Genomic DNA, 25198 nt, shown 5'->3' with positions numbered 1-25198 from the left:
CTACCAAGAATGGCTTCGCGTCCTGGAAGTGGTGTGGTGTGTTGATACGGGTTAGCAGAGGTGTGATGATGAAGAACGTGCAGTCCTTGAAGCTTTAGGCTGGGAGAAGTAGTTTCACTACAAAGATACAAATGCACAATTACACCAATTCTAAACGAAATATTCTAAACCAACTTCTTTTTCATTCACACTTACTTTTCTTGCTAACTGTAAAAACTTTCACCACTTCCACTTTTCTCAGATGACTTGATTCCCTGCTTAAAAAGAACTAAAAGATATATACATACAGCAAACAAGAAATGTACCATAAGCCTAATCAGAATTCACTGTCCACGGTAAACATATCTCAATTTGTATTCACATTGAACACTGTAAACAAATGTCTTCCTGTTGCAATAATTCTCCTCTTGAGTTTCAGAGAGAATATTCCCAAAAAATTGTCTTTCAAAAAAAAGGTTGCTAGCGATGGGCGCCAAAGAAGAAAGGGATTTGCACTTAGCTTTCGAAATGTCTTTGCAGCATTGTCCAGAGTCTATCCTTCAGAAGATGCTCAGCAATCCGGGTGCTCAGGAGGAATCCAGAAGGTTTTTCGCCGAGACGCGATGCTTCCTCTAGCAAGGCTGGAAGGCTAAGCGTCTTCCAGAAGCTTGGGTGTGGTTTTTATAGAGGGACCACACCCAAGCGTTGAGACGCACGCGTGCCTCCTGACGCTGTGTTTCTCTCCGAGCGCGGAGAGAGAAATGTAAACAAACGCGTCTTTCTGACAGAAGCGGAGCGCACGCGTTTTACTGAAAAGCAAATAAACGCGTATTTCCGCTTGTCTGTCAGAACGTGGCAGAAACCAAATACTTTAAGCTTAAGTTTAAACATTGTATACCTCTTCGAGTAAATACTTACAAAACGGATTAACCCCAGCTTAAACCACCGCCAAGAGTCACAAAAGCAGTTCAGTGTTTTAACATAGAATAATGCATGCACAATCATGTTACACCAACACTTACACACGGAGTGCAGGATGCACGGGATAGGGGTGGGTTTCTCAAATGAAATACAAGTCCTATGTGTAAACACGCAGGCTACAGGCTTTTTACTCCTATGGAGAATGACGTGCAGGCTTGATATCATGACACGTGCCTTCCTGGGCATTACCTCTTATTGTAGACAATGGATTCCAAATTTTTCTCTGTTGGCAAAACCTTTGTTAGCACTCACTCTTAAAGATACACCTCAACCTCTCCCTTGGACTGCAGAATGTCAGAGAAGTTTTCATGATTTACGTACTGCCCTGTGTTCTGCTCCTGTACTAGGTACTCCTGATTACAGTAAGCCTTTCACACTTTATGTCCAAGAGAGAGAAGGTTGTGCATTGTCAGTTTTAACACAACAATTTGGGGATAAACAATGCCCATGTGCCTATTTTTCAGCCACACTAGACCCAGTGACCAAGGCGTTGCCCAGTTGTTTGAGAGCTACAGCAGCAACGGCAGTTTCCATTCGCCAGTCTGCTGGGTTGGTGTTAAATAATACTCTTATTGTCAGGGTACCACATGCAGTAGATATACTCCTAAATAGGACAAAGACCCAGCATCTTACTAGTGCCCGTTTGTCTGGGTACAAACTGACACTTTTTGCTAGTCATGTGCATATATAACGATGCAATACCCTAAACCCAGCCACACTGTTACCGATTCCAGTAGAAGCAAATACTCAAGAACAACATGATTGTTTCTTCCGTACAGAGGAGAAGACAAAAGGTGGAATTGATCTGAAAGATACTCCACTCACGAATCCAGATGGAACCCTATGGATTGATGGTTCTTGTTTTAAGCTCCCAAATGTTAATGTTAATGTTAATGTTAATGTTAAGTTGGTCTTCTATAGCGCACGGCTACTCCAATAGAGTGTCCCGGCGCTTTTATTAGCGACCAGAAGAGACAAACGACACACAACAAAACAGGGCCAATACAGAGGAATAAGGGAGATCCAGCAATAGAGAGAAAGCGCACTAACGGGCAAAGAGCCATGTTTTAAAGTCCTTCCTAAAAGCCAGTAGATTAGATGTACTGCGTAGTGTCAAGGGAAGAGAGTTCCAGAGCTGCGGAGCTCGCAGCCTGAAAGAGCGGCCTCCAATACGGGCCTTTTTTACTCGGGGAACCACAGCCAGGAACAGAGACTCAGATCTCCGAGATCGGGCCGGATGGTAAAAGGCGAGCCTCCTTTGGAGATATTGAGCTCCCGAGGCGTACAAAGCCTCGTGGGCCAGTGTCAAGGCCTTAAACACTATCCGCTTCCGGATAGGCAGCCAATGGAGCGACTGCAATAGGCTAGAGACTCTGGCCCGTCTGTGGAGGCCAAAGATGGCCCGTGCGGCCGTGTTCTGGACCACCTGCAAGGAGATACTCCTGCAGGCCAAGATATAGTATGTTGGAGTAATCTAATCTTGAGCCGATTAAGGCCTGAACCGTAGTTCTCCTATGCTCTTCAGAGAGCAGAGGGAAGAACTTCCAGAGCATCCTGAGAAGGCCAAAACAGGTTCCAGTGAGAGCCAGAACCTGGGATCTTAACGTCAGCCCGTTATCAATCTTAATGCCCAGGTTCTTAGCTAACTGGGACGAGTGCGCTGGAGGGAACATGTCGCAGGCCACCATTCATGCCAATTTGGGTCAAGTGAGCAGCCGAAGAAGAGTATCTCAGATTTATCTGAGTTGCACTTGAGGCTGTTTAGCTGGAACCATTTGAAAACAGCCCCAAGGCACTCACGGATACTCTCACCGTCGAAATCTTCTCCTTTCCGGCATGTGAAGAGGAGCTGGGTATCGTCGGCATAGGATATAGTGAAACGACCACAGCCTATGCAGTTACGACTTTGTATACAATTGTAGAAACTGCAGGTATTAAACAGAATTCAGCTCAGGCAGCCAAATTAATAGCTCTTACTAGAGCTTGTGTATTGGCTAAAGGAAAAAGAGTGAATGTGTTCACCAATAGTCAGTATGCGTTTGGAGTGGCCCATAGTTTTGGCCGTTTATGGAGGGAGAGAGGATTTCTCACCTCTCATGGTTCTAAGATACAGCATGGCGATTTGGTGAATGACCTTCTCGAATCACTTACCTTGCCTACTCAGATAGCAATTATCAAGTGTAGTGCCCATAAGAAGATTACTGATGATGTGGGTCAAGGAAATGCGTTTGCAGATCAGACAGCCAAAGAAACAGCTAGAGATGTTACAAGCTGCATGTATGTTGCAGGCCGTGCTAGATGGATCAGACAAGGAGGGATGTGTGAGGACACAATAGAAAGTGTGAAAATTATTCAGGAAGAAGCTACAGAGAAAGAGTTAAGTGAGTGGAGAGAGACTAAAGGAATGTTAGATGCAACAGGATGTTGGATAGAATTATCTGAACATCAGTGCTGGCTATTACCAGATGCCTATGTGCTTCCGGTTGTTACCATGGCACATGGTCCAGCCCACATCAGTGCTAAAGGAATATGTAAACTTCTGGCTCCTGTATGGCAGAATGAGGGTATTCCAAAATGTGCAGAGAACCTAGTTAGAGACTGTATTGTTTGTTTGATGCATAACCCAGGAAAAGGAACACCGACCCCAGCAGTTCATTTTGCTCCTCCAACATATCCTTTTGAAGTGTTGCAAATAGACTATATTTACATGGACCAATGCAGCAATCTTAAGTATGTCCTTGTGGTAGTGTGTGCCTTTTCCAGATGGATAGAGGCCTACCCCCCAAAGGGTAATACTGCTCTATCTACAGCCAAAATCCTTTTGAAGGAGTTTCTCCCAAGGTTCGGCCTGCCTCGAATCCTTTGGAGCGATAATGGAAGTGAATTTATAGGTCAGATCATGCAGAAAGTATGTGCAGGTCTTGGAATAAGACAGAAATTTCATGCAGCAAATCACCCTCAGTCAGCAGGCTTAGTGGAATATTATAATGGTACTCTTAAACTCAAACTAGCAAAAATACAGGCCAGCACGGGTCTTGCTTGGCCCAATGCTTTACGCTTAGCACTATTGTCCACTCGAACAACTGTTCATTTCCGTATGGGAGGGACTAAGCATGGGCGAATTTTGCGAATTGGCGGATTTGCGAATTGGCAATCCGCAAAATTCGCAAATTTGCGCGAATTTGCGGATTTTTTTATTTTTGCGTGTTCGCGAGGCGCTTTGCCTGTTCGCGGGTGTTCGCGAGGCGCTTTGCATTTTCGCTGGGTTTTTTTTTGCCTGCTAATCACTGCCACCCTCTTGTTTTTTATGCCCATCTGCCCTCTGTACCACTTGTTTCTGTGCCCTTCTGCCCTCTGCCCCACTCATTTTTTGTCCCCTTCTGCCCTCTGTCCCACTTTTGTGCCCTTCTGCCCTCAGTCCCACTTAGAATGGCGCCGGCAAGCTGCCAGCGCCATTCTAAAATAGCTAGAAATAGCTTCAACAGGAAGCACTAATAGATAAAGTAAAGCAGGTGCTCCAGTTGAAGGTCAAATTAAGTTACACAATCAGTAATCACCCCAAGTTTGGGGGTGATTAATGATTGTGTAACTGAATTTGAGCAGCACCTGCTTTACTTTATCTATTAGAGCTTCCTGTTGAAGCTGACTTTTGTAACTATTTAAGAATCGCTCTGGCAGCTTGCTGGCACCATTCTAAAAGAGTTACAAAAGTCAGCTTGAACTTTTGACCCAATCCCCGTTCGCGGATTTTGCAAGAAATTCGCGAATCTCGCGGATTGCAAATTTACCGAAAATCCGCGAAGTGCGCGAGCGGAACGGATTTTCTGCCCATGCTTATATGGGACTCAGTCCCTACGAGGTTGTGTTTGGATGCCCAGCAAAAGTTTGGGGAGTCCCAAGACCAAAGAAATATTCTGAGATAGAGTACCCATTGTTAATTGATTATTTACATGGCCTCACCACTAAATTACGTGTTCTTCACCAACAGGTACAAGACGCCTTGCCTCAGGCTTCAACTGATCCTGGACATGGCATACATCCAGTGGACTGGGTGTGTGTGAAACATTTTCAGCGATCAAAGAATTTGAAACCTCGCTGGAGAAAGCCTTGCCAGGTCTTACTCACCACACGTACAGCGTTAAAGGTGGTTGGCAAAAAGAACTGGATCCATTGTGTGCATTGCAAAAAGGTACCCTGGCCGTTACCTTATGACCAGTTATCCGCAAATGTATTGGTGATTTTGAAAGTGAAAGAATCCACCGATTTGTACCTTTTAGCGATGCACACCTATATTGGACTCAGTCTGAAAAAGAAGATGATGATGTTTTGCAAGAAGCTGTCCCACCACATCTGAGGTTTAACACAACTAATCCAGAGACACTTTTTCAGAAACAAACTGTGCCGAACAAAACTAGATACAATTTGAGATCTAAAGTAACTAAGGACAATTAAGAAACTTCTGCTTTTTGTAACGTTGACCATCTAATTAGGTTGCAGGGTCGTGGTAAGAGTCTTAGTTAGAGACCCGAGTTGTGGCAATAGGGCTGCATGACTTGCAGTGTCATAGGACGGCTGATAATCACGACTAAGTGAAAAAGGAAGACTGCCACAAGCAACACCTAGAAGATGGATTCTGCTATGTTAGAGAAAAATTATGAAAATAATATAAGGAAAAAATATTGCAAATTATTATATACCAAATGCAGTATAACCTTGTGTATTTTAATCTCTTTATGTATTATATTAGCGTGTGTGGGTTGGATTGTTCACATTGTACAGCACAAGTATATATCTACCTCCCAGCCCATACCTTTTCGCACTACTGCTTCCCCACACTAATTTTGTACACTACCAGAGCATGAGCAAATTAGGAGAATGGAATATTTCAACAATTCCTTTATTCAATTGTTACACCAGCATCAATTGGTAATCAATGCCACCGTTTGCTGGGTATGTGGACTTTTACCCCATAATACAGATAAAGGAATGCCTTATTTCGTTCTACCCTTCTCCCTAAAAGGATCCGCTTGGGCTTACACCTCTATGTCTGCCAATGCCGATGAGAACCAACATTGACATCCTGTTGGTCCATATAGGGATGGAGTTGACGTTAGTCATGACACACTAATAAAAGGAATAGTGGCTATGTCAAAACATTATAACAAATTTAATGAATTCCCTACTGACGAATGACAAGCATACATTGATTGGAATGTGACACATTACGTTACTAGTCTTACAGAGAGAGCCAAAAGGAAAAGATCCCCACCTATATATACTGTACCCAACCAAGGTCACCTATGTCTCCAAGAAAATGGTCAAAGCCCTGAGGCCCAATTGGGAAAGAGCACTTATAACATCACCTATACCTATGCATCTCAAACGTCTCCACCGCTGGTAGCGTCCCAAGGAACATATTTCATTTGCCATGACAGAGCCTATACATAGCTACCAGCCTATTTCTCAGGAACTTGTTATATAGGTTTTCTCCTCCCTCCAACCTATACCGACCCTTCAGGACATCATAGAAATAAGTACAAGAGAGATGTCTTTAATCAAAAAGACACAGCAGGACAAGAAAGAGGCGACTTCCTTAAAGGATTCCTCCCATTTTGGGGCCCTATGGCCAATAGTAGAAACATCAGGCATCTCATTCGAGTAGTTGAAGCAACAATTAATGAAATTGTCGGAGCACTGGGTAATATCACCACCGAGCTTCAGGCGGATCGCCTTATGACATTACAAAACAGAATGGTGTTAGACATCATTCTTGCAGATCGTGGTGGAGTCTGTAAATTGATCGGATCTAGTTGTTGCGTTTAAATACCTGATAACGCACCTACAGTGTACCAGGCTATCTCTAAATTACACCACGTTACTGAGTCCATCCACCAGGACGAAGGAAGTTGGTCTCTGATGGGATGGTTTTGGGGATTACTGTCCACATGGGGATGGAAGATACTGACGTTGATTGGAATGATTTTAGCCATTGTCTTTTCATGTTGCCTCTGCCTACAATGTGGTCCCGCCATCTGTGGCTTTTGTGTCACCATGTGTGTGCCAAGACCTATTCCGCAGAAAACAGAAAACATACAAATGATGTTGCAACAACAGCTTAAAGACATTATGGCCATCGCAATAGACTCAGATTAACGTGAGTTTATATATTGCCTACATAATGGCAAAAGGAGGGTCTGAGGAAATTTGGTTACGACTCCATTGTGAATTGCACCGCCATTTTTTGTTGCCCTCACTCTGGTAACGCGGCGAACAGAACAGAGAACTCTTGCCCTTCATACTGCTACGTATTAACTAACACCTCTATCCTTGAGGTGAAGTAAATTCCAGGAATCAGTCCGACTCACTATTCCTTATCCAAACTGTCTGTTGGCCTTCCGTATTCTTGTCCAGACTCACTAATCCTTGTTTCAAACCATCTGTTGGTTTTCATTGTACTTCTTCCTGCCTTATCCTACCTTGCAAATTAGCCTTTTCTGCAATGCACAAACATGTCTACCACTGTTGATTAACTCAGGGACACCATTATTGAATCACCTGTGGGTATAGTCAAAACATGACCTAGGGGCTGGAAAATTTAATCATGGACGTCTTGTTTTTCCCAAAAAACATAACTTTTCATTGGTTTAAACTTTGCGCATTGGTAGTGTTCTTTTGCAGATGTAAAAGAATATAAAAGACTGTGAGCCCGGAGTAAAGGGGCAGTCTCCTGAGAACATACCATTGGTGTACTTCTAGGATCACGGTGTATAGCTGCAGCTAATAAATCCTGTTGTCTACGCTTAACAGAGTGTCCCGTGTCTCTGTACAACAAAGCAGGTGAACTCGGAGATTTAGGCGTGCCCTGCGCCGCTAGGCCCTTAAAGGCCTAGTTTTTCACCTTGTCAAAGGTTTTTCTTGCATCGAGTGCCATCGCTGTGTGGGATCCATCTATCATCTATTCAAAACCATTCCCTTAGCCCAAGGTGCCAGACAGGATTGTCCTCTCTCTCCCCTTGTATTCCTTTTAGTCATGGAACCTTCCTTATGCAGCCAAAAAGCAAATGAAGTTATAAGAGGCATCCATTTCCAAACATGCAGGCAGCTGGTTGCTGCATATGCTAACTACATCCTGATCTTCTCTTAAGATGCAGATAAAGTAATCCCACACATATGTCTGACATTGAAAACTTCTCCTGTGTATCTGGCTACATACTCAACCGCTCCAAAACTCAAATCTTTCACATGGATTTTCACTGCACCCATACGATCCTTGTAACTCTAGCTTAAAATGGCAACCTGCAGCAACAAAATACTAGGGTATCCGGTTTGGTAAATGTTGCACTTGGCCCTTTTTGCAGGGTCATCCCTGAACTTTTTGCCTTCCTCTTAGCTTTTTTTATGACATGGTGTTGGTGGTTCTAGGACTTTGGGCACTTTAGCACTGCTGTCCAGTGTAAAGTGCGTGTGCTCTCCGTGGTAAACTTAGTAAGATTGGTCCACACCTGTTTGGCATATTTAATTTACCTGTCAGTCCTTTGTAAAGTGGTATCTCAGACACCCAGGGCCAGTTAATTAAATGCTACTGATGGGCTTGCAGCCCTGCTTGCGCCACCCACCAAGTAGCCTTTCAAACCTGTCTCAGGTCTCTGCCACTGCAGGGCCTGTACGTGCAGTGTTACTGCTGCTGTGACATGACACCTAAAGTATGTGACACGTCTGTGATTCCCTTTTACTGCATGTCAGTCACCCCTAAGGTAGGCCCTAGCTAGCCCTATGGGCAGGGTACATTATAGGTAAAATGTAGGACATGTACCTTAAGTGTGTGACATGTCTTGGTAGTGACAAACAGCCATTTAGGTTTCTAACTGCTGTGAGGCTTCCCTCCCATATTTCAGTGGTAATTCCTGATATGAGAGGAGCAGCGTGGCCAAGTTTGGCATGTTTGGAATAGTAATAATAAAAGCTGCGCAATGGCGTTCACAGATTTATTATCACTATTTTAGAAATGCCACTTTTAGAAGTTGGCATTTCTGTGTGCTATGTGTCTGCCTGCCTGATGTGTATTGCATGTCTGGCTCTGGAGTGATAGGGGCTGGTGAGGTGTGTGTGGCTCCAATAGGAGATCTGCATTTGGAGTGGTGGGAGGAGTAGTCCCCTGACACTGAGTAGGTCTATATCTGCCTAGGTGAATGCTGGCTCTCCCCCCCTGTGGTGTGTCTGATGACCGAGCCCCCACTTGACAAATGGGAAGAGGAGCCCGGTAAACAAAGTGCTCTAATACCCCCAGAACCAGTAGAGACTGGTTCCCCAGCCCTGTGCCAGGGCAGAACAAAGGACAAGTGATATAAGTACTGGGGCTGACACCCCATGTTTGTGTTGTGTTTCCCATCTACTTGGGTTCTTGCTGCTGCTGGGTCCCAGGAGGAACCACCACGAGGGACTGCCTCCCTGCTGGAGGACCCTGTGAGCTGGCCTGCCTGGGCCAAGCCTTGTGCCCCTGAAACATTTGTCGAGAGCCTTGCGGGTACTATATATCGCTCACAGGATGGGGAGTGTGCTGGTGCCCTGCAGCGTGAGGCTGTAACCTGCCTGCGAGGGGATCACGGTGTGGGGATTCTCCCGTTGTCCAGGAAGGGAGCGGGAGCCCACCTTGCATTGGTGTTTATTCAAAGGCTGGAGCCTACCCAACACTTTTGCCTGCAGGAGAAGCGGGAGCTCAACCCTCTGCTATGTGCCCGTTGGTAGTGCTGCATCCAGGTTGAATCCCCGGGGTGGGGATTCCCCCGTGCTTCGAGATGGAGCAGGAGCCCGCCCGCATATGCGTCCTTTGAAGGTGTCCTTTAAAGCGGGAGCCCACCCCACACTTGTAAGCCTGGAAGCGCGAGCCGACCCCGCATTTGTGCTGAAGCCTCCACGAAGGGGTTGCAGGGATCGGCACACCAGGAAAGTCAGGCAAGTGCCACCTGACTGTGGGCAGGGTCTGCCGAAGTGACGGAGCCGGAACTTCGCGGGCCACATTTTCACATTCCCCGGCCTCGGCCTCGGAGACCGGAGACCTTCGTGTGAAGGCAGGAGAGGTCCAATGAGTGGGACCCACCGAGGCACATTGTCAGTGCCTTCCCCTGCGCTGAGGCAAAGACCGAAGGAGACAAAGCAGAGAAGAAAAGCCCCAGTGAGTGGGGTTCGAATTGGGCCATGACTGTCCCTGCTGCACAGCTACACTGCGAGAGCAAGGGCAGTTACACGAAGGGCCCCTTTTGTTTCCGAAGGCTCAGAGTGGGACTTCAGTGGCACTGTTGGTGCCAGTGACTGTCTTCCTCTGCTGCCTCACAGGAGAGGGGGCAGATGCAACGTTGGGGGCAGTTGTGCTTTACTAGTCTCAGAGTGGGGCTCCAAGTTGCACTGTGTTAGTACCAGTGCAAAGCTGATTTGTCTTAGGCGCACCACGAGAGCGCAGGCAGCTGCACCTTGGGGTCATTTCTTTTAGGTGATAAGGAAGGAGTGAGATACACTCCCCCGCCCCCAATGCATTGCACACCTTAGTTTCAATGCTTTTGGCAGCTAGGGGGCTACTTGGGAGGTCCTATAATCGTGCCCTGACATTTTGGACAAAGGGCATTTGAGCCCTCGTGAAAGGCCAGTGGACCTGAGGTCAGGTTTGGTACGTGTGTGTACCAGGGGGGTGCAAGGCAATAAAGCGGTGGTTCCCAAACTGTGCGCCGCGGCGCCCTGGTGCGCCGTTAAGCTTAGCTAGGGGCGCCGCACATGAGGTGGGGAAGATAGCACGTTTTTCTACACAAGAGGCCGCCAATGACATCCACTTCGTAGAAATACTTTATTAATCCACATAGTAGTGTGCACTGCACAAGCCGATCAGTCCACTTTCTAGGGTTATAACATCACGTCAAGACGCTACGCACATCGAGCATTTATCACACACACACGTACTAACTAGCTCGCACCCATGCGGTAGCTTCTGGAAAGAGGAGTGCGTTCATCCCGATTAACCGGAAAGCGAGTGGGGCAGCGTTTTTGTTGCTTCGCGCAAGGGAAGGCTCTTTTGATAAAGAAAAGCACGGTGGGGGAGGGTGTATATTGGTACCCAGAAGGTTTGCAAAATTGTGTGGACAGAGTTTATAGTGGAACACATAGCGTTTAAAGGGCATGCTTAAGATTATACGACCATACGGAGATAATATAGGTGTCTATGCATGAGGTGTAGGAGACAGGTTAACTAACCCAAGTGCTGAGAGTGAGCCCAAACGTAGAGACACATTTCACGCTATGCTAAAAGATCACACTTCCACAACGAAAGCAGTGGGCATTATTTTTTATGTAGGATGGGTAGGACACTCACTAACTTTTCACGTTGCTGAAAGTGAGCACAAACTTCGAGGCATATTTTAAGAAACCACGAGGAGTGTGGTGGTGGTCACAGTTTATTTGGTGGAGAACCTCCTGAATAAAGGAATGTAAGGTTTTACTTTTTCTAGACTTTTCCCTGAAGAAGGCAACAAGCCGAAATGCATTGGGAGGGGAGAAATCGCAGTATGTAATGTAGATGTGATTGATGCATGTTGGGATTTGAAGTTCCAATTGGAAAGCAACATGAAACAATGTTGAAATTAAAGAAAAAAGTTCAAGCAAAAAAATGGTGTAAAAATAGGAATTAATTTGGATTAATTGTAGCTGTAGACACAGCAATTTGACCTTCATTGGCTTCATCCCAATTAATATCAGGGAGAGAACTGGAAGTACTCCCGAGGTCGGGCTTACATCCTCCCACCGGCAAAAAATGGTGGGGAGCCACGGCCAACTGACAATTAGATCAAGGGAGCCAAAGGTCGAAAAAGTTAAGGAACCACTAACCTAAAGGAAGGTGATGTATGCACCTAGGGAGTGTTACTAAGGTGCACTACTAATTGTGAATTTTGCATGTGTATTGGCATTTATATAGCGCACTACTTACCCGTAGGGTCCCAAGGCGCTTCGACCGCTGCGAAACCCTTCCTGGCTTCCCTGAGAGATGGTCCCTTAATGGGTATCTCCAGGGTGAGACCAGGCATCCCCGGCGGTCTGGTGGGGCCGTTAGTGAAGATGAGGCAAGCTAATGCCCAGAGTTGCCGAGTGTGATCGCTGATCAGAGTGGGCACCGAGGCGAGAGAATTATCGAGTCCGCTGACCCTGGTCCAGAAACCTGCCGCGCCGGGAATCGAACCCTGGTCCCGGGCCGTCCTCTGCTCTCGGGTCTGCCGCCTCTAACCAGTGAGCCACACTACTTCACTTCACGCATAATGTGTTTTATGCCTAACGTGATGCAAACATAATGAGGTTATGTTGCTAGTGATTATGCTGAGTACGGTGTTTCTCCAGTAGTTACTGGTAGTGTTTTATTTTTACTACTTGTGCTTGTGATGGTTCTGACAGTGGCCCGATTGGCCCTGTCAGGTATATAATCCCCTGTAAATTATTACCAGGTGCCAGTTGGCACAGTGTATATGTGTAATTATGATTCTAATGTGTCTTGGATATTACAAAGGCTATTTTTTATATAACCTTGTGTGGAGTTTCTTTTGTAGTGTGCCTAGTCTGTTGCTGCTGTGTGTGTGTGTTGCACAAACGCTTTACACATTTCCTCTGGGGTAATCCCGACTGCTCGTGTCAAGCTACCAAGGGGGTGAGCTGGGGTTATCTCCAGTGTGTAACTCCCTTGCCCTGACTAGAGTGGTGGTTTCTGCCTGGCATAGGCGCAAGCCCTAGCCAATCAGAAATCCCATGTCTAACAGTAAATATCTACACACTACTGTCTCAATCAACAAGAATAAAACTCTTTCCAAAATGACTGATCTTTCATCCTCCTGGTCGCCCAAACGTTTGATTTGGTGGGGCAGGACAGAATCAACAAAAATTATGACTGCCCCCCTATCCAATTGTCTTACAAGTATGCTCACCATAAACCTATAAACCATTTCTTTAAAGCAGTAGGCAAAGCTACTTCGATATTTTTAAGGAAAGATAAGAGGGCTAGTATTACCGGCCCCACCCTAAAGTTGAACAAAAGTAGAGGTGGCCTCAATATGCCTGACTTTCAAAGATACAAACAAGCCTTCCTGGCTGCACAGCATAACTGGTGGCTTAACAATTCCATGGTCTCCCCACCTCCCTGGTTTCACATTGAATCCCAACTACTCTTCCCTCTTCCACTTCAATCCACTCTGACGGTTCGCGATCTCTTGAAACTACCTTTGGCCAAATCGTACCCCATTATAGCAGACACAGTAGCTGCTCTACTGCCTGTCAATAAAACCGTACCCAACCACCTCGGCAACTCCACCCTCACGTCTCTATGGCATGCTCATAAATTCAAGCTAGAAGGTAGAACCTTATTCTGGGAACAGTGGGCTGTAAAAGGCATTAGGTCAATTGAAGACCTAGGTACAACATCAAGTCCCAAACCTTATGCTGACTTAACTTTTGCTCTGATCTCCCTCCAATCGAATTTTACAGCTTTATAAACTTACAATTGCAATCAGGAGGCTTCCGAAAACTCTCATTCCTGACCTCCCCAAGCCCCTAAGGAAACTCAAAAGAATAGGCCATGTTGCATCTCACATTTATAAACTCCTAGATCCCTACATACTTTCCTAGTTAACAATCTCACAAACAACTGATCACAACATATACCAGAAAATCTACAATCACACTTCTCCGACTCAAACTGGCATAGCATCTGCCATTCTCCCTTCCTAGCACAAATCTCACCGACAATAGCACAATCCAGTCAATTCACAAATCCTACTGGACCCCATCGAAGCTTTACAAACTGGGGCTATCACAATCAGATAAATGGTGGATTCTGTGAGGAATAGCAGGGGCTGCTCGAACACATGTTCATCACATGCATAATGATCCAACCACTTTGGTCCAAAATACAACAAAGTATCCAGAACATCTTCAAATTCACCTTTACCCGACATTATTGACTGCCACTTTAGGCCTTGCAGCACATTACACGAGAGTTAAGTAAAGTACTCAAGATTCGCTCCGACTCAACCTCATGCTAGCCTTAGGTACGGATGGTTCTTCTGGAATGGAAATCCCCTTCAGTTGTCCCATTCAAGAAATGGTGGAACATCTGATGCGCCACCAGAAGCATCGACAACATCATGTATAAAAAAATACACAACTCCACTCGCTCACATGACTTATGAAGCACCCTAGGCCTCTATCTAAAAAACGTGGACCCTTCATAGTGAACCTTCCACCAGGGTAAAACTTGATTTCCTTCGGTCCTTATATATGGGTTATCTCCACCCTTGTACTTTCCACACCTTGCTGACCTACCTTCGTCCTTCACCTAACACAATCAATTTCTGTCTTACAACAGGGGCTGAAGCCCTCCTTCTTCCCCCTTCCCTCCCACTATTTTACTACCCCTTTGCTTCAATCTCTTATTCTCTTAATGTGTATTACTTATGTTTTAGATTTGTGCACACTCTGATATGCTACCCTTTTACCAATTTGTGAGGCTTCTTCTTCACCTCTTCCAGTGGTAACTACTTAACTATTAGCTCCATCTTTGTCATCCCCACTTCACATACTGAACTTTAGCACACTGTTATCCAGTGTGCTGTATATTAGCCTATTTTTTACAATGAAGTGTTCATATCTGCTAAAACTAGGTATCAGTACTTTTTGTTATACCTTACACGTGCCTTATAAAAATAAAAACCGCTTGTACAGAAAAAAATGAATGCAGTTACGTTTTACAGTAGTAAACTTTTAGCAGGTTGTCTTATCTTGATCTTTTCTGTGACTTTGTTTCTTTGAACTGTTAATTTTTGATCACTTCCTATTGGAAATAATTAATACATGTCATCTACAATCATTCTCTTCACCTTTGCAAAGCTAAACATCACGATCATTTGATATCCTGAAAAACAGAATGGTTCCAACTTCCTTTTGAAATGTATTAGCCAAAAGAAGAATATGGAGAGGATTCCTCTGTCTATTTATAAATGGCCAGGCCTGTGTTTTTAGAGGATCACTGAAATAATATCGAGGGACAAAATATCGACTTGCTAAAATATCGTGGACAAAATATCGACAGCCAAAATATCGAGTTTGTATCTACAAACAGGTAAGTACAAAAATATAGAGTACAAAATATCGTTTACAATAATATAGTTATAAAAAATATCGACTTTATTAAAAACAGTGTTTAATTAAATTAATATTACATTTTAATTACTAAAATATACTTAAAAATACTTAAATTAACTTATAATAATTAAATAATCAATGAAATTAATAAAAATATTTTTTTACAATCATATTTGTAAAAACATATATATATAGTAACATACTATAATTAAATAAGATACTATTATATTACCGTACAATACCAGAAGTGTTAAAAATACTATTCCCACTCCAAAGAGTATCGACGGTCACATTATCGACTTGCTAAAATATCGTTTAAAAACTGAAAACTGACCCTGAACCCTAAAAATACCCCTTTACCCAAAAACCCAAAACTGACCCTGAACCCTAAAAATACCCCTTTACCCAAAAACTGAAAACTGACCCTGAACCCTAAAAATACCCCTTTACCCAAAAACCCAAAACTGACCCTGAACCCTAAAAATACCCCTTTACCCTAAAACTGAAAACTGACCCTGAACCCTAAAAATACCCCTTTACCCAAAAACCCAAAACTGACCCTGAACCCTAAAAATACCCCTTTACCCTAAAACTGAAAACTGACCCTGAACCCTAAAAATGCCCCTTTACCCAAAAACTGAAAACTGACCCTGAACCCAAAAAATACCCCTTTACCCAAAAACTGAAAACTGACCCTGAACCCTAAAAATATCCCTTTACCCAAAAACCCAAAACTGACCCTGAACCCTAAAAATACCCCTTTACCCTAAAACTGAAAACTGACCCAAAACCCTAAAAATGCCCCTTTACCCAAAAACTGAAAACTGACCCTGAACCCTAAAAATACCCCTTTACCCAAAAACCCAAAACTGACCCTGAACCCTAAAAATACCCCTTTACCCTAAAACTGAAAACTGACCCAAAACCCTAAAAATGCCCCTTTACCCAAAAACTGAAAACTGACCCTGAACCCTAAAAATACTCCTTTACCCAAAATTAATCAATATTATTTAATTACCAATTAATTATTAATTAACAATAACAATAAAGTAAATATATTAGCACATTAGCTGTAATTATTTTAATAATTAATATTATTTTTTCCCAATTAATTACTTAACAATAACACAAAATTATATATATTAAAAATTTACTCTGATTAATGTAATTAACTAATTACAATTAATTAATTACCAATTAATTACTAATAAAAAATATGTACATAATTGTATTAATTAATTAACTAATTAATATTAATTAATAATCAATTAATTATTAATTAAAAATATTTACAAACATATATTAATTAATTAATTATTATTAAATTACTTCCCACCCTATTCCCCTATAATCCCACAACCCGCTACTGCATTAAATTAGTAAAATGTACATATTTACCAATTAATCAATTATTATTAATTAATTTGCAATTACTATTAAATTAATTAACACATATAAATTAATTTACAAATTAATTTTAAATTAATATCAATTAATTAATTTACATATTTAATTAATTAAAATTAAATTACTTCCCACCCTATTCCCCTATAAACCCACAACCCGCTACAGAATTACATTACGCAATTATTATTAAAACAAAATTCATTTAATAAAATTATGTATTACATTAATACACACTTTTCACACATATAATTATATAAAAATACACTATAAAATATTATATATTATAAAAAATTCGATATTTTTGCTATCTATATTTTACACAGTCGATATTACTTCACTTACCTTAAAAACAATATTTTTGTAGTCGATATTCTGTCCAGTCGATATTTTGTCCAGTCTATATTTAAAAGTCAATATTATGTCCAGTCGATATTTTGGAGTCGATATTTTGTCTGTGCACCGTTTTTAGAAACTTCTGAGTATAAGCAGCTAATATTTTATGGGGAACGTGTGGGTCACTTCATGCTCTTTCACATAGCCCTCATGATGGCTGAGGGGAACCTTCCGCACTTTATAATCTGAAACATGTACCATCTGGGCATTAATGTTTTTTGGTAACTGTTAACATTGCCCATAACCGCCATCCTGTAGGGAGGGCTAGTCACCAGAGGTTCCCTTCAAGAGTTCAGTGCTCTGCCAATGTTCAGCCACCCTCACCCATCTTCTGTTCCACTAAAAGTGGTCGATCGGCATCCGTGCTCAGACCGTGTTTGTTTATTTATTTATTGTTACACAATACAAACATTTGCCACAGAAAACATCTTGCCACAAAAGGTAACAACTTCACAAAACGAAAACAAATAGAATATACAGGCACGACATTATCTTAATATGGTTTAAAGATAGGACCTCCAACCCCAACCATAATTCCTTGTGTTCCTATGAAGGATTTAAACGCAGGGAGCCTTTTGCTGTCTCTCAATGTGACATCACGCTCCTGTTTGGCATTTTAGGCAGGCCATGCAGTAGTCCTTAAATGTGCCTCTGATTTGGGCAGTAGGTGAACCTTGACATCCTGCTATCTGGCTTGGCAACATTTAGAGACCAAGCAAAGGTAATTCATGTGCCAGGTGCAACAAGAAGCCACTATGACTCCTCGGCAATACTAGTCTTTACTCTGCCAGGCTAATGGTGCTTGGGTCCACAGTACAGTAGATCCTTCTAACTTTACACTTTACACATCAATTTACTAGGGATGCTGCCGTTCATCTCAGACCATCAAGGATGCCTATTCACTTTGAGAAGTATGACTAAAGCCACGCGCCCTATTCAATTTGATGAGCCGCCTCATATGGGCCATCCAGGTTAATTCATAAATTTGCTACTATTCCATACAGTTTCTCTTCCTTTTGGCAAAAGAAGCGGTGGTGTCTTTGGTGTGGATTACTGCGGTGCAGATTTACACTGAACTCATGTCTTCTGAAGGGCCTGGCTGCATCTTGTGATTCGCACCCTGAAGTCCCTAACCATACTCCAACAGGAAACAAACATCTGCTGCAATGCCTAAAGGCCAGGTGAGTCATTTACGAGGATACACTCCACCATCTTGTAAGTATACAAAGCATGAAGCATTTTACAGTATCTTTGCACATATGCCAACGTACCCCATACTCCTGAATTTTAAGGCAAAAAATTGCTTTATTTTAGCTGCCTCCTGTCTGAAATTGCATTCATTTTAATGGAAGTCAATGGGGAAAATAACGTCCCTCAATTAATTATTTAATAGGTCCCTTCCTTCTTTCCCACATGTTGGTAGGTATCCTATGGCTCAAACATGTCTGCAAAAAAGCAATAGGTTTTTCATACAGTTTTTAAGAAAAGCAAAATGAATATTCCAATAAGCCCACCACATAAGTGGAATTCTGGCGTACTTAATCCATTATTTATTCCTGCTAGGTACTTTCAGGAGAGTGCAATGTAATACTTTAAGTGTTCTGTCGTGAAAATGGAAGACAGGTTAAATAGCAACTGAGTACTTGTCAGAATCTATCTTTCTAAAGATTTCTCAGCCAAAGGCTGACCTTGCAGAGTTTTTGAGAAAAAAAGATTACCTCAGTGATTACCTCTTTCAGATATCACTTAAAGATAGATCCTCTTCACTGTTCATAAACCACAGTAAGATTGCCCTCCCTGATAACTTGCCAAGACTTTCTAAATCTTCGATGACTTTGGCCTTCAATCACCTCTTAGACAACTACCCAGCAAACCAATGTAGGCCTTGGCATGGTCAACAGGTCTATCTTTACTACAGTATACAAGCACAGACCGACAACACTAAAGGAAGATATATGAATGCACGCAGGAAACATACGCAAAGGACACCATGTATGGTGGCTAATGAATAAACAATAATAACCGTCCTATAGGCATGCAGGCATCTCACATACATGCATCAAATATGCAGGACATTCAGGTGCCCAAAAGCACACAGACAAGTACACATGCATATGCTGCCTGTGATATGTTTGTAGGCAGGGTATGTGCCTACTGGCTGGATTTGTGTGCACATATGTTATTATTACCTGTATGTGGCCTTTGTATATGCACATCTGTCTGTAAGGTTATCAGTCTGTGCATGCAATGTAGAAAAAACAGACCAGTTGGCCTTGCCACTGCTTATTTTTAGTGACCTTTATGCGTAGAATTGACTGAGAGATTTGGACTTTTTAGCATGTATTGCCACATTTAACTTAACCGTTTCCTTATATTTAATCTGTGAAGAGTTTTGGGGAGTACAGAAAGGGTGGCTCCTGGTTTACAATTCCCTCTCATAATATTCTATCCTTAAGAAGAGGTTGGGATTTTATGGCTGGGGTTAATAAAGCTTGTTTTCACTCATTCTTACTTTCTTCAGCCTTGACCTTGATCCAGCATACATCAAATGATTCCTTTTTGCCGCTAGGCTGACCCACTTCTGATCTCTCTTATATGTAAACCCTCAGGGCGCACCTATTCTTGTGTTGTTATGCATATTATCACTTCCGGCTTCCTCCTGGCATACGTTTGCTGTCTCTGAGGTGCTGTTAGCATTGGCTTGTGATATTAATACACGTTGCTTCACGCTGTTTTATTTAGTGTTGCCAATGCCAACAATATCACCCACAGGTTACATATCAACAAGGTTTACACTGTGGTGTGGGATGAACTAAGGCAGCGTATTCTGCTTCTATTACGCTAACTGGGTTTTGCTGTTGTCCATACTGAAATGTACAGGATTTCTTGGCTGCACGTTCTCTTCCTTCTAGGTCACCGGTGGTCTGCTCTTGTTTTCCTCCATTTTCTTACCTATTGATTCTAATGACGTGCTCACAGTCCCTATATAGTGACCACTGAAAGAACCAGAAGCGGATTACCGAAGTATAGATGCAATTATACAAGTGAGGGCTATCTGTGTGATCTGGTGCAGAAATGGACATCAGGGCACTCGAAGGACTCTAGGAGATGCGTCACGTTGTAAATACCCCACACCATGGAGCATCTTTTGCGCCGCCGCTGCGTCCCAAAAGTGATGCAACGGCGGCGTAAAAGAGGCGCAAGTCACTTGTAAATCTGCCCCTAGGTATTTAAGGCAGTGCCGCGTGGGGGTCATCCTCTTTGTCTCCCTGGACCTTAGCAACAGAAGAGCCGGAAAACATAGCCATGAGTGTGGGTTCCGGTCGACGGCCAAGGAGGGCAAAGCGGTGGATTCAGGGGGGCCAGCTTAGTGTAATGCTGTTATTTTGCTGAGCTATTTATTTTGCTGGAGGTCTTGGGGGTGCCTAAGATGCCTCTATTAGGCTCCGGGAGAGGTAACGTATGTGCGGGCATAATTAAGGTTTGATTAGCAATGGGACGCGTGGTCGTTGCGGGCGGGTGATTGTCGCTGTGAAGGTTTTTGTCACTTCCAGGGGTAACGCACCAATTGCATCGTTCGTTTATGTGGCGCCCCTAAGGTATCTTCAAAGAGGGCCTGTCGGCTCACAGGGGCTGGGTGGCTCACATGACATGGGGTCATTGTGGTGCGGCTATCGCGCGTTTACACCATCGGGTGCTGCTGTTATCACCGTTAATACTGCGGTTGCAGTTTACACCATGCAGGCATATTTAAGTTTTGATCAGCAATGGGGCGCGTGGTCGCTGCGGGCGGTTGATTGTCGCTTTGAAGGTGTTTTTCACTTCCAGGGGTAACGCCCAGATGGTATAGTTGGTGTATGTGGCGCCCCGAGGTATCTTCAAAGAGGCCGGTCGGGTGCTGCCTATTCTCGATGTGAAGTGTTATCATCGTTTTAATACTGTGGTTGCAGTTTACATCGCTATGGCAGTTACACCACCGCCGCGGTTTAAATGTTAAATGATGTTAAATGTTTTAATGTTTTAATGTTGTTATACTGCCTTTGCAGTTTACATCGCCAGTGCGTGCTGCCTATTGTTCTGATGGATTGCGGGGGAACGCTATGACAGGCTTCTAGGTAAGCCGGGTGGCTCACAAGAGGGGCTGTGTGTTGTGCATATTCACACGAGGGGCTGTGTGTTGGGCATATTGGTGATGTCGATTTGAGTGGTTGTTGTTATTCATTTATTTATTTGTTTTATTTAATGCGTTACATAAAAGATACAAACTGAGAAAATTGCAAATGTACAAGATGTAAAGTCACACAAGGAGGAGATACAAACAGAAAGGAAAATTGCAAATGTACAAGTAGTAAAGTCACTAAAGGAAGAGATACAAATGGATATACTCTAAGAGTCACATAGAATGGTAGAGAGTACAAATGTCTACTGCATAAACTAGTGATTAGAGTTATCTCTATATACATAGGGAAGGGATACGAATGGATATACTCTAAAAGTCACATAGTAATGGTAGATAGTTCAAAGGTCTACTGCATATACTAGTGATTAGAGTTATCTCTATATACATAAGGAAGGGATACAAATGGATATATTCTAAGAGTCACATAGGAATGGTAGAGAGTACAAAGGTCTACTGCATACACTAGTGATTAAAGTTATTTCTATATACATAAGGAAGGGATACAAATGGATATACTCTAAGAGTCACATAGGAATGGTAGAGAGTACAAAGGTCTACTACATATACTAGTGATTAGGGTTATCTCCATATACATATATATAGACATAATAGATTTTCTCAGGGAAAAAAAACCCAGAAAGGCAGAGTTCCATTAAGTGGGGTCAGAGGGGGGATGCAGTCACAGCCCCAAGGGAGGGTGGGAGGGATACAAGGGTATGGAGAAAAGGCAAATCAGAAAAGGGAAGAAACATTTGAGGATCGCCAAGGGGGAAACGAGGGAAAATGGTAAAAGACGAGGGAATAGACAAGATGGTGAGTTGGGGTCCAGAGAAAAGCGTCTGAGAGCAGCAGCAAAATGGCGGCCAGGACAAAAGCCAAAGTAGAGAAGTCCATGAGAGTCTGTGGTGGGAAGGAGACCATCTCTACAAATGGCTGGATGCACAAAAGTCTTCTGGGTAGGCCCGGTACATGAAAACACTTGAACCACATTCTTTGGGAGCAGCTTACCCAGTTAATTGTGAAGTTGAAGAACTGAACTTTGGGGGCGTGGCCAGGTCACAGGGAACTGTCTGGGGGGGGGCGTTTTTGGTTCCTGGAGGGAATGGCTCCCTCCGGAATTTGGTGTGGCGAAAGTGCGAGGAGGATCTTTTTGAAAGATAAAGGCGCATTGGCGAGGGAGTGAAGCTGCGCGCGATCGGGGATTTGACACGTATGTTTTGAGGCAAAATTGTCAGAACAGCAGCAGACATTATAGAACAGACGTTAAACGGCAACGTTGCCAGTGGAGCAGCTGCTATTTGGAAGAATAATCTTATTTATTTTGTGTGTTTTATAGAGTGCGGACATTACAAAAAATGTCAGAGCGCTGTACAATAGAGCCAGTTACATTACAACACAAAAGTGTTACATAATAGAACGTTACAATGATATGTAGTGTAATGTTTTGATGCCACCTCAGTGATTGTTGAGGAATTTATGTGGTATGAAAGAACTAGTGATGCAGCTTAATCCGGCGCACTTTGAGGCAATACTGGGTCATTTATAAGCATAGCGCCCGTTTACCACCCACCTACTGCAATTAGTTGGCATATGAGGTGCCCAGTTAACCATTGGGAAAGGTCTTTCTCAGGCTGTCAAAATATTTGGTTGAATTTTCAAAAAGCATTTAGTCTTGTTGAGCTAGATGGGGAATTTACGTTAATCTAATAGCCAGCGGTTGGTAGTGGGCAGTGGTTAGTTTAACCACTATTCTGGCAGGACATCAGGGGTGATTCCCTTCAGGTGGTATGGGGGTGGAGTTATGCTGATTATGCAAATTTAATGGGTTGTCTTTTGTTTTCACTAGCAGGTGGTAATATGGCACCTAAACGCGCACGCCCCACGTCTGGGAAGCCAGTGGTTCAGAAGGATTTTCACGAACTTTGGAAGGCGGCAAAGCAGCATGGCATAGAAGCAGCGCTCCAAAAGTTGGCCGGCGAACCAGAGCATCAGCCGGGCAGCAGGGCACCTAAGCGGCAGAGGAAAGTCCCTGTTCGATGCAGAGAGGGACAACAGGGCAAGTCGCACACAGCTTGAGACAGTGGCCGCTGTGGGGGGTGAGTCAAGCACTCAGGACATGGCAGCGCGTAGTATGGACCAAGCAGCACTGGGGCCCGTGCTCAATATGACAGTGGGGGCGGTGGGGCAGAGCATAATGGCGATATCCATGACAGCAGCGTCAGTGGGGGCACCATGGGTGGGGGGTGTGCCAGTGGTGTCACAGGCAGCGGGTAGCGCTCCGGCCCAGCAGCCCCAGGGGAATATGGCAGGCTTGGTGGTACCGTCAGGTGTACCTTGTGGACCCAAAGGGGGTTGCAAGCGGTGGGACCTCGGTTGCCCATCAGGCCCCGGTGGTGTTGGAAGGAGGGCCAGTTGCAGTATCTCAAGGACCGAAGTTAGTAACAGGGACACAAGGGGCGATGGCAGGACAAGTATGGTCACAGGCCAGGGGACTCCAATAACGGTGGCCCTAGGGGTAGGACAGCCTACTACCACACTGTCTGCAGTGGGGGCAAGTGTAGTCCAATCGCCACCAGCTGTGACTCGTTTAATATTTGCGTCTACGTCCTTGGTGCTGGCCCCCCCTTCAGAGATTGCATGGCATGTTCTGTCGAAGACAAGAGAAAAAATTCACTGGGGTGAATTTTTGAACGTTGTTGATCTGATCAATACAGGAGTAGTCCCAAGTCATCCCAAGACAGCTAAAGAGAGCAAGTAGAAGGAAAACGGTGTGGGTAGAGTGGTCTTTGCGGAACTGGGTAACAGGGTTTGCTACTTATGCGGTGATCTTAATTGAGAATACATCATCATTAGCTCTGCAGTTGTTTGGTTACATGTCCCTCATACATGAGGCGGCCTCCGAGTTCCAAGGGTCTGCATGGATGCAGTACGACACTAAATTTAGACAAATTTAAGATGTCACACCTGAGATAGCTTGGGACCAAAGGGAGATCGATATTTGGCATGCTGAGTTCAATATGGCTCAGGCACCTGGGAAGACAACTCAGTCCTTTCGTTTCAGCAAAAGTTTGGGAGACAAAAAAATTGCCTGCTGGTAGTCCAACAAGAAGGAATGTAGCAAAGGGGAAGCCTGTAAGTTTAAACACATTTGCTCATTCTGTGGGTGACATGGACACCCGGAGTTCAAGTGTTTTAAAAAACAGGGCAAGCAAAGAGAGCTCACACCCTTTAGGAACATATTGCCCTAGCAATATTCCCGGGCATCCTTCACCAATCCGCATGCATGTTCTCACACACCTATTCAGTAAATACAATAATCACGAAGATGCTTACATGCTCTATTATGGTTTCAAGGATGGGTTCCGCATTCCTTCCTGCAAACCCTCTTCATCAGTCCCATCGAAAAATCAACAGTTGGTTCTGCAACAGAGTAAATTGGTCCGGGACAAGATTATGGGGGAGATGTTCGCGGGCAGGGTGGCGGGTACTTTTAGTTCTCCACCTTGTGAATCTTTCGTGTGTTCGCCCCTGGGGTTGGTGCCAAATAAAGAGCCAGGCAAGTTTCAGTTGATCCATAATCTGTCTCACCCCAATGGGTTATCTGTAAATGATGGTTTGGACCAAGCTCTATGCACAGTGCGGTACACCACCTTTGACGAGGCCATTAAAAAATTACAGAGTTAAGGCGAAGGGGCGCTAATGACCAAATCAGACATTGAGTCCGCCTTCCGCCTTCTCCCCATGCACCCAGAGGATACTCGTTTGTTGAGTTTCACTTTTGAGGGACAGTTCTTTATGGACTTGTGTATGCCCATGGGATGTTCCATAGTGTGCTTAGTATTTGAGACATTCAGCAGATTCCAGGAATGGGCGGTGAAAGACTTAATGTTGTCAGACGAAGTGGTATCCTACCTAGACGACTTCTTGTTCATGGGTCCCCCGGGTGATCAGGCATGTGGGAGGGCGCTGCAAGGTTTCCGGGGGTTCTGTTAGTTGAAGACAAGACAGAAGGTCCCACTGCCCGTTTATGTTTCCTGGGGATTGAAATTGACTCATTGGCAGGGGAGTGTAGGTTGCCACAGCAGAAGGTGAAGG

The 25198-nt window shown here is 43.9% G+C and overlaps 1 protein-coding gene across 3 annotated transcripts in view; it reads right to left on the bottom strand.

Moving 5' to 3' along the window:
* The window catches only part of LOC147683305 (phospholipid scramblase 1-like), a 546679-nt gene that overhangs the window by 508823 nt on the left and 12658 nt on the right, over positions 1–25198 (bottom strand). The window contains exon 2 of one of the 3 annotated variants that reach the window (XM_086944818.1): positions 14763–14812. The exons of the other annotated variants lie outside the window; for them this stretch is intronic. The gene's annotated coding sequence lies outside the window, so the exon portion shown is untranslated. The remainder of the gene's footprint in view (positions 1–14762; positions 14813–25198) is intronic. 3 annotated transcript variants of the gene reach the window in all.

The sequence above is a fragment of the Lissotriton vulgaris genome, chromosome 11, assembly GCF_964263255.1.
Source record: "Lissotriton vulgaris chromosome 11, aLisVul1.2, whole genome shotgun sequence".
Classification (NCBI taxonomy): domain Eukaryota; kingdom Metazoa; phylum Chordata; class Amphibia; order Caudata; family Salamandridae; genus Lissotriton; species Lissotriton vulgaris.
This window is presented reverse-complemented; position numbering and strand designations above follow the sequence as displayed.